Genomic DNA, 9,690 nt, shown 5'->3' with positions numbered 1-9,690 from the left:
TTGACTCTTTTGGGTTCTTTGAAAGAAGATAAGGCTATTTTGCAGCCAATTTTAGATAAATGGACTACCAAAGAGGTGGATTTAGAGTCCATATATTCTTTATCCTAGGAAGAAGTAGGTGCTGATGTCACTATCAAACCTACTTTTAGGCTTGTAGAAGAAAGAGTCAACATAGAAAGGAGGGCAAACTTGTACTAAAAAAAGTATGCAAATCAAAAATTTGAATTGTTTCCTAGAGGTTTTGTGAGTATCAATAAATTGAAAGATAAAGAAGTATGTCTTGGGGAGTTATGTGATAAGTTATCTCAAAGAATAAATAACATTATAAATATAGATGACACTTCTTTATTTATTCAAACCATTGAAGATATTGAAAAAATAAAATCACATTTTGGCTTTTTGGAGAAGGAAATTAAATAGTTAAGGGAAACATAGAAAAGTTTGAACAAGCTCAAGAAGAAAATTATTAGTTTCTCTTGGCCTGATGATGATACATTCAAGGTATGGGAAATTAAATATGTTGTGAAAGAGATAGAATCATAGGAAGATCCTACCAATGCTCCAACATGTGGCACTTCACAAGCGACTTGAAGTAGTTAGTTCTTATAACAAATATGTTTTGGGTAACTAGAATTTTGAAGAATTAAAGACACCTGGCACCTAATCTACAAATATTGAGAAGTCAATTGGCCATTTTCTAGTTGGATAACTAATTAGTTATCCTCCTACTTCAATTGTAATCAATGTAACTTTTGGGGGTAATTATGGTTAGGATAAGAATATTCTTCCAGGGAAGTCTAAAGCTTGTTGCATCCAATTTTTATAAATGGATACAAGGACTACCTAGAGAGGGATCACAAGAATTTTGTATTGAAGCTCTGGCAAAATATATATAGGCTTTTGTTTTGGCATTTTGGAGGATCATTTTGTGTCTATGTACAACTTTGATAAGAGAATATTAATATACAATCAGAACATTTTTGAGCCTAGATCTATGTTGTCTTTGTGTCTGTACGATGGTTATCATTTTGACAAAATGATCTAGGATTATTTAGTTATTTTCTAGGCAAATTTATGAGAATGTCTTAGGTTTTTTTCTCAATGAGAAAAATGAAATATACTAAATTTCTTTTCATTGATAATTAGTAAATTTACATGAATTTGATGACTGGGTCTAGCATAGGTTGAGAGTTTATATATGTGAGGCATATAGAGATTCAGTAAATCAAAGTGATGATATGTGTGTGAATTTCTATTGTCAAATTTTGATTTGATTTTTAATGACTCTAAAGCCCAAATAAGGCACTAGTATGACTTGATAATGTTCTTGACATTCTTGGTGATCCATTACAATGAAAATGCATCTTTCATTTCAGTTGCACTAAAGTGATAAGGTTTGTAGAAATTTGCATTGGTTTTCTATAAATCACCTATTCAAATTGTGAGAAAGTAATCACAAAAGGGTATACCTTCCTAAGCTCTGTTAAGCTTGAAATGTAGGAGTTTTCTTTGTAAACCTTGTTAATTATTGTCTTGTGTTTCTATTCTCATTGTTCTCTCTTTGTGTGAACAGAGGCTTGAGATCTTAGAGAGAAAACAAACCAATCAGAAATTGAGACCAACAATGGGTCTAACAACAAAAGGTCTCTAAACATAGCCACAACATTTTCACCTTCAGTTTTGTGTGCAAGCAAGAATTGGAACACAATGGACCACTAAGAGGGGGTGAATCAGTGGTATTCAATAAAAACTTACTCTCTAAAGCCTTAATAAATAATCATATTAATCGCAAAACCATTAGAAGAGATATTAAACAAATAAGCACACACATGAGAGGCAACTCATAACATAATTTCATATGAGGAAAGCCCGCAGTGGAAAAAAACCTCAATGAGAAATGTTGTTGGATTCTACTGCTCCAATCTAGCCTCACAGGTAAAACTAATTACAACATTTAGGGCACTAACCCAGGGAGCACCAACCCCCAAATTTAGGGCACCAACCCAAGGAGCACCAACCCCTAACTTTAGAGAACCAACCCAAGGAGCACCAACCCCTAGCTATAAGAATCCACTTAGAGAATACAATGAATATGCTTACAAAAACAAGTTATGCACCTTGTTACAAATGAGATTTTGCAACACCTTACAGATCTACACTTGAGATTAACTTATCTCTTTTATGATATCTATCCCTAGGCTTCAATCTCATCTTGTTGTACTTTGTATATCTCAACTCTCTTCCTTCTGGTCTTTTCTCTTCTTTTTATTCTATTATGCCTTCATTATGTTGTAGTCTATGCACTCTGATCAATGCTTCTCTCTATGTGGTTTCTCTCTGATCTACTTTGTATTTTTTCACCCTACAACCACAACACATCACTCTCTATTATTTGGTCTTGTTATTTGCACTTTGTTCTTAGTTCAGCACTAGTCTCTATTCTAGCTCTCTATGTGCTTTTACAGCTTTGGTTCATGGTGGTTACCCGCTTCCTTGATCAACAACACCACACACATTGGCATACATTCATCTATCTTGGTCGCAAATTTCTCTTCACCATTGCATTCTACACAAGGTCAGTCTGATCTTAATTCCTCACACCTAGGAGATTGTTATTCTCCCTTCTTGGCATTCCTCACAATCTATACACATTTTAATATCTTCCACATCGATCACTTAGCCAGTTTTCTTTATCTCAATCAGCAATTCAATTTTTGAGATGCACCAAAACTATAATCCTTTCTAAATTTCAATGTTGATCATTGATCTACTAGATTCAACATGGAGGCCTTAATCTCAACTATCATTATGACGGTTTCACATGCCATATCACCATACACCTTAGCCTAAACAAAATGAATCATTCTGTGTCAGCTCTGCAACTTATCCTCGGGGCTCTGCTAATTCAGCTGCCTCATTGTTTTTTATTCTTTGTAGGTCGTCTGTGTATATACAAGATTTCCTGCTTCACCTACCAGTATTAAATCTCAGTGCCTTCCATAGGAATGAAATAATTTTGCACATACTAGAATTTCCCTCCAAATCTACAGTTAATATATTTTGTCTCTCTGAGTAGCAAAATGACCATTTTGCATTAAATGATACTTCTTTGTTCTCCAGCTACTCTCTGTACTCAGTTTTCTACATTTAGCAAACTCAATTTGTCTAATAAATTTGCTTCTATCTCAATTGATCATATCAATCCCCACAATCACCTACTACTAATCTTCCATTAAATCATTATTCATCCTTTGTTGACCTCTACATTGATTCGGTTCACCAACTTCCTCATTCAACATCCTAGTATGTCTACTTGATCACTTAGGGTACATGTATCTTCACATTAGTAATCCAAGTCACTCATTCAAGATCAATCATTAACCATGTAGATATCTTCATCTGTTGGAATGCAAACATGTCCTCAAAGTCTTCTTAATCTCCTTAATCTACATTCGAGTTGTTCAATCAAACTAGGTCAAGCATCCACATGGACAATAAGACTGCAACAATGAGTTGAACTTCACTCTATGGATAACCTTTCATGTTCTGTTGTCTTTAAAAATGTTCATCGCTATAGCTATCCTAAAGTTGGATTCTCAAGGATTCGTTAGTATAGCATTAACTATCGGGTTAACATTTTGTCTCTATTCTACCTTCAAAACTTATCCCGATGATCATGTGAGCCTTTGGTTGCTTTCATCTGTACTGGTTACACTGATAGAAAAACTCACCTTGATTCCACTTATTGCTATATGCTATCCCAAACAAGGAACCTCAAATAAAATCGACCATATATCAAAATAAATATAAATATTAGCATAAAAAAATCATCTTAGATTGATAGTGTAAGTCATTCTAATAATCATACTATCAACTCACCTTTATTGGCATAGGTATCCCAATACTCAAACTTCATGCTAAAAAACTACATCAATATAGGCTACTCTAATGAGTCCCTCCCTTTTGATTTTCTTTATCACCATGAGCTATACTGAACCACATTTTCCATGTTGATAGACCTTATTAGAATAAGTTACCTTGATTATAAATCATCATGTAAAATGACCATTATCAGAATAGTTACAACTATCGGCATAGAGAAAACATACTAAAACAACAGAGAAAGTTATACTAATGACATACAATCAACTTCCCTTTATTGGTATAGATACTTTGAAAATCATACTCCATAGTGATAAAACCCCATCAACATCACTATTATGAAATCACAACTCCATTATTATCACTCTCCATTGACATAAGTATTCTGATAAGCAAACTCCAGTGTGACTAACTTCATCAGCATAATTATTTCGAAGTCGTAACTCATCAAAACAACTCATACTATCGGATTATCTATTTTATACTATACCATCAAAAACAACCTATCTTAATGACTCAACTTGAACCTACATTGACATAGTTACTCAAATGACCTTACCAAGGAATTTTCTCTTCATTCTCCTCTGTCAAAGTAGTTGTACTAATCTTGTATTTGATCTTGATTATGTCAGTGTCAGCATAAGGTATTCCGATAAGAAATAAGTTGTAATAGTTTATACTATTGGCATAGTGGTAATTTGTTAATCTGTCTTTAAAAGATACTCCGACAAGTAATCTTGGTCACCTGGTCATAATAGCTATTCTAACACAGTGATTGTTGGAGTAGTTTACTCTATCAGCATGACACAAAATTTCTACTATGCCTTTGTCAACTATTTTTATGCACCTCCATGGTCTCCTTATCAACATAACTATTTCAACATAGTGATTGTCAGAGTAGCTAACGCTGTCGACATTACTCAAAAATGTCATTTTGGCTTTGTCCTACTATCCATATAAGTAACTTTTCCTTTACATTTAGTATTGCTATCTTGATCCAACAAACCACATACTTTGCACAACCCAATATCGGCCAGACTTATTTCGACAATATTTTTTCTCCACGCAACTTGATATTGGTATACCTATTCAAAAACAACCACTTGAGCAGATATTATCTACACAACACAGATTAGTATAAGTTATCTCGATCTCATCACCTAATGCTTATTTATTAGATCATGATTTAATTGATATAACATAGTGAGGTCTTGTTGATATACATGATATCTTGTTTTTCACAACCCTAGCACCAAGACATCAAACAAAAACTTCATAAATATATCATATGGCATTGTGGGAGTCTGCAATAATTCATGAACTTGATCTCATAAATATATCATATGGCAACAATCTCCCACTTTGGCATTGATGTCAATGCCAATCATCACTCTCCCCCTTTGACAATAACAGAAAAGGGGCCTTGCTTCCTTATATAATTTCATCTAATATCAACATGACTGCTTTGTTTATAACTTCTCATCACACTACCCATTTGAATAATTTGATTGTGTGGACCACTGTTGCCTTTCACTCTTCCCTTTTTGATACATGAGATTGTTCCTTGTTGTAGCCAAATGAACAATTATTACAATATATATTGGAGATGATCCAACATCATGAAAATATACCCTAATCATGTCTTCTTAGCTCCTCCTATGGTCCATTACTAGTATGCATCATTTGTTCATCTTTTTTTCTTTCATTTTCACTATTGTTGGCCTGTCTTGCAACCAATCCATTAGCCTTCTTGTACACTTTTATCACCTATATCATTTGAGAGCTATATGAACCATTATTATAATATAAAAAGTAGTGTTAATACTGCTTATAAAAATTATTGATATCCCCTTAAGAACCAAGACTGATATATTGTAACTTCTTGTATCCCAACCATCTATCTTCCTACCATCTACAACCATTGCCTTGAACCAATCAGTACACATATTGGCCTAAGATAAACAACTTCTATGCTTCGTCACCCTTCAATCACACACACATGTTCAATGATGAGAAAGGTTGTAATTTCTAAGCTCCCCCTGAACCATACACTTCTATGATCATATTCACTTTCATACTTTATCATACCTAACCTTTCATTGATCCACTGAAGAATAGCCTTTCATACTGAAACAATATATTTATTACAAGTTTTATTTGGCTCATCTATAATCATCAATAGACAAATTTATGCATTGTGAACTATCAACTAATTCCCACTTTTTGTTCAACATTCTGCAATAGTATTCATCCTTTCATATGCAAGTGTGTAGTTACAACAAGGTGACTTTTTATAGGAATCTTTGTTGGCATTATTGGCATTAAGTTGTCATTGATGTCAACTAGTTTGGCATGGTCACCATTGAGTAAGAAGTGATGGTTGGTATAGGAGAAGTTAGACATGATGATGTCAATCCATATTTATGTAAGCAAATTGAAGGTAAGATACCAGTACACATGAAATGCATCATCTACCGGTAAACCAGAACCATTGGCAAGACAAATCAAGAAAGAAAGAGAAGAACTAAAAGATGTAAACTAGTATACTCAGAGAAGATTAATTCTATTGGTAAATGGACTAAGTAATAGGAATAGAATCTTTGATGGATGACCAAGTTGATCCACAGACAGACAAGAGGTATGCAGGTATGAAGGCCCACTAGTGGAGTTAGGTGATACTGGTAAGGTAAGTTGAACCAGTAGTCAATCTTGGTCAAGAAATAATGTCAAACTGATATAGAAAACCAAACAGAGGTGGATGTTGACAAAGATGATAGCTAGAAGCCAGGTGGTAATAATACATAGGTCATTGAAGTGTGCATCGACATAACAATCAACAAGCAGGTTGACTTTTATGAATAACCCGCAAGTCATGGGAGGTTGCCAGAATATTTCAGCTCGAGGAAGACAGGCTGGCAAATGATTAAACTTATCATGCAGGAAGATCTGATCTTCGTACCTATTTGTTGAAGGAAACAATCAAGCCATTAATGGTTTATGATAGAGAAATGCATACAAAGCATGATGCAGACCTCCAGATATAGAAAAAATACATTGGAATGTGAGGCATTGATGGTATTGATCAATGACATGAAGATCATCTCTCTGAAAAATAAAATAAAATCAGGTCAAATATAGATCTAGCTAGTGAAGGAAAAACCTAACACGACACTATTTGAATTTAATTTTGGTGGGAACCCTAGATGATAAATATATGAGCTTGAGACAAAAATTAGTTCATGTTTGATACAAAGAGTGAGAGAGAAGAGAGATTAAGCAAGGAGAAAGATCATCTTCCTTAGAGTTTGTTTAGGGAAAGTTGCAGAGTAAATTAGTAGGCGAACTAGTGAGAAGGTCTAACCATTAGAGAGAAAGTAGCTGGTAAACTATCGCAGGTCTAGTAGCTAAGATAATCGGTGAGGTGTGGTTGGTCAAGAAGGCATCCAAGAGTGACATAGTGTGGTGTGAGGCTGAGAGAAAAAGAAGAGAGATTAGGAGTAACTGGTGGGTGATCAAAGAGAGTAATCTAATAAATGGTAGTGTGAGAACAAGTGAAGAAGAGGAGGTTGTTAACTGATAGAAATCTATTGATCAAGTGTTGCAGAACCTATTTGCTATTAGGTGCTATAATTGTATCTAAATAGTATTTCATTAGATAACACCAAGTTGGAGCTTGGTATAGGAGTTTGTGCTCCTTGTGTTGGTGCCCTATTTCAGTAGGGGTTGGTGATCCTTGGGTTGCTTCCCTAAATCATTGTAATTCATTTCTTCTTTATGAGGTTGGATTGGAGCAGTAGACTCCAACAACATTTATTACCAAGGTTTTTCCCATATTGGGTTTTCCTCATACATCTGTTGTTGTGGATTGTATTTGTATGCTTGTCTCTTTTGACATCTACAGGTGTCTTACAGGTTTGATTGTTTAGTGCTTAGAGTGATAATCGATATTCCAAGGTTGTTTAAAAAGTAGAAGAATTTAGGAACTACTGATTCACCCCCTTCTTAGTGGTACATTGTGTTTAATAATTGGTATCAAAGCATAGGTTTCTGGTTGATTAAAGCTTGGTTAGATTTTGATGTTATAACACAATGGCAAGAAATGAGTCTGCCTCCTCAAAAGATCTCATGTTTGATGTGTTGGCAAATGAAGACTCCAATGAGATATTGTAGGTGATTGAAGGTTTTGTCATTGATGGAAACCTTACAATCCTATGACACCGGCAAGGCAATTTACCAGCAAGGTCAGACTCCACCGACACATAGACCACTAACACCGACAATGAAAGGAAGCATACCAGCATAGAAGCCGATAAGAATTTTGTTTGTAATATATTTTGTCAATTATTGTAAAATCATTGTAAGCCGACTTGGCAAGTTATAAAATGACTCAAATATATAAGAGATCATTGTAGAACATTTTGTAGAGAGATGGAAGGAAATATATAGGAGAAATAAGGTAGACCTATTATATGAATTATAGGTTAAGGGTTTATGTATGAAGCAAATCTATAAACCAGTACTGGATTTGGCATAGTAGATGCTATTTTGAAGTAGTACAAGACATTGGATTTATATAATCCATTTTGTAATTGAGTAGTGAGATCTAGGCACTTGGCCTTCCAGCATGTGTAGGTCCCTCTTGTAGCAGTAATATTCTCTTATTGGCTAGTAAGTGAATATTATGGGTCACAAACCCCATCGAGGTTTTTTCCACATTGGGTTTCCTCATTAAACTAATGGGTTATGGTGTGTTTTTCATGTGGTTGTTGTTATCTTTGTTTATTGCATTACTTTCTATTTACCGGTATACAGTATTGATATGCTTTACATGTTTTAAGTTAAGAAAATCTTATAACCAATTAGATACTAATTCACCCCCCCCTCTCAATATCTGTGGGAATCCTAACAAATGGTATTAGAGCCTGGTCCTCTATTTTCAAAAGCCTAATAGCTTGAGGAAGATCTTGACACTGATAGAGATGAAAGACTTGATGAAGCAATTAGAAGCAGCTCTCTCAGACTATGATGTAGAAAAGTTGACAAATAACAAACTTGAAGATGATCTAAAGGCTGCACAGGATATTATTTAGGCACTTCAAGAAAATATTACCATTGCAAGAAACAAGAGAAGAGAACTTTGTGAAAAGATGCAAAATAAGAATGATGAAAAGGAAACTCTTAGTGATCTGATAAATAAGCTGAAACAAGAAAACATGACAACAAAGAATGAGATGCAGGATATGACTACGAGATTTTGTAAGGAAATTGAAGATAGGAAGAAGAATGAAGAAGATTTGACTAGAAGTCTAAGTGATGCTGCAAATGAGAACACAAGACTTAGCTATGAAAATGATTTGTTGAAGACATATCTAATGCATACACAGAATGACTCAAATGAACTTATGAGACAAAAAGAAATCTTGGTAAGAGAACTGGATAGTACAAATCAGCACAAAGAAAAATTCAAGAAAAGCTCAAAAGAACTTGGTGACTTGTTGAAGAATAAAAAACCTAATGGTGACACTTGTGGACTTGTCTTTGAAGCTGGTGAAAGCTCTGGTACTACAAACACAAAGGATCATAGCAAACCGGTAAGACAACCTACTGCTTATAAATTTAATGGCAAATGCTTTAACTATAACAAGTATGGTCATAGAGCAAATCAATGTAGATCCTGAAATTATCAGAATACCAATACACCCACTAGTCAATGTTCAAAATGCAACAAAGTTAGTCATAATTCAAAAAATTGTAGAATGAATGTAAGATGTTATGTTTGTGGAAGATTTGGACATCTATCTAATCAAT

The sequence above is a fragment of the Cryptomeria japonica genome, chromosome 11, assembly GCF_030272615.1.
Source record: "Cryptomeria japonica chromosome 11, Sugi_1.0, whole genome shotgun sequence".
In the NCBI taxonomy this organism is placed as follows: domain Eukaryota; kingdom Viridiplantae; phylum Streptophyta; class Pinopsida; order Cupressales; family Cupressaceae; genus Cryptomeria; species Cryptomeria japonica.
This window is presented reverse-complemented; position numbering follows the sequence as displayed.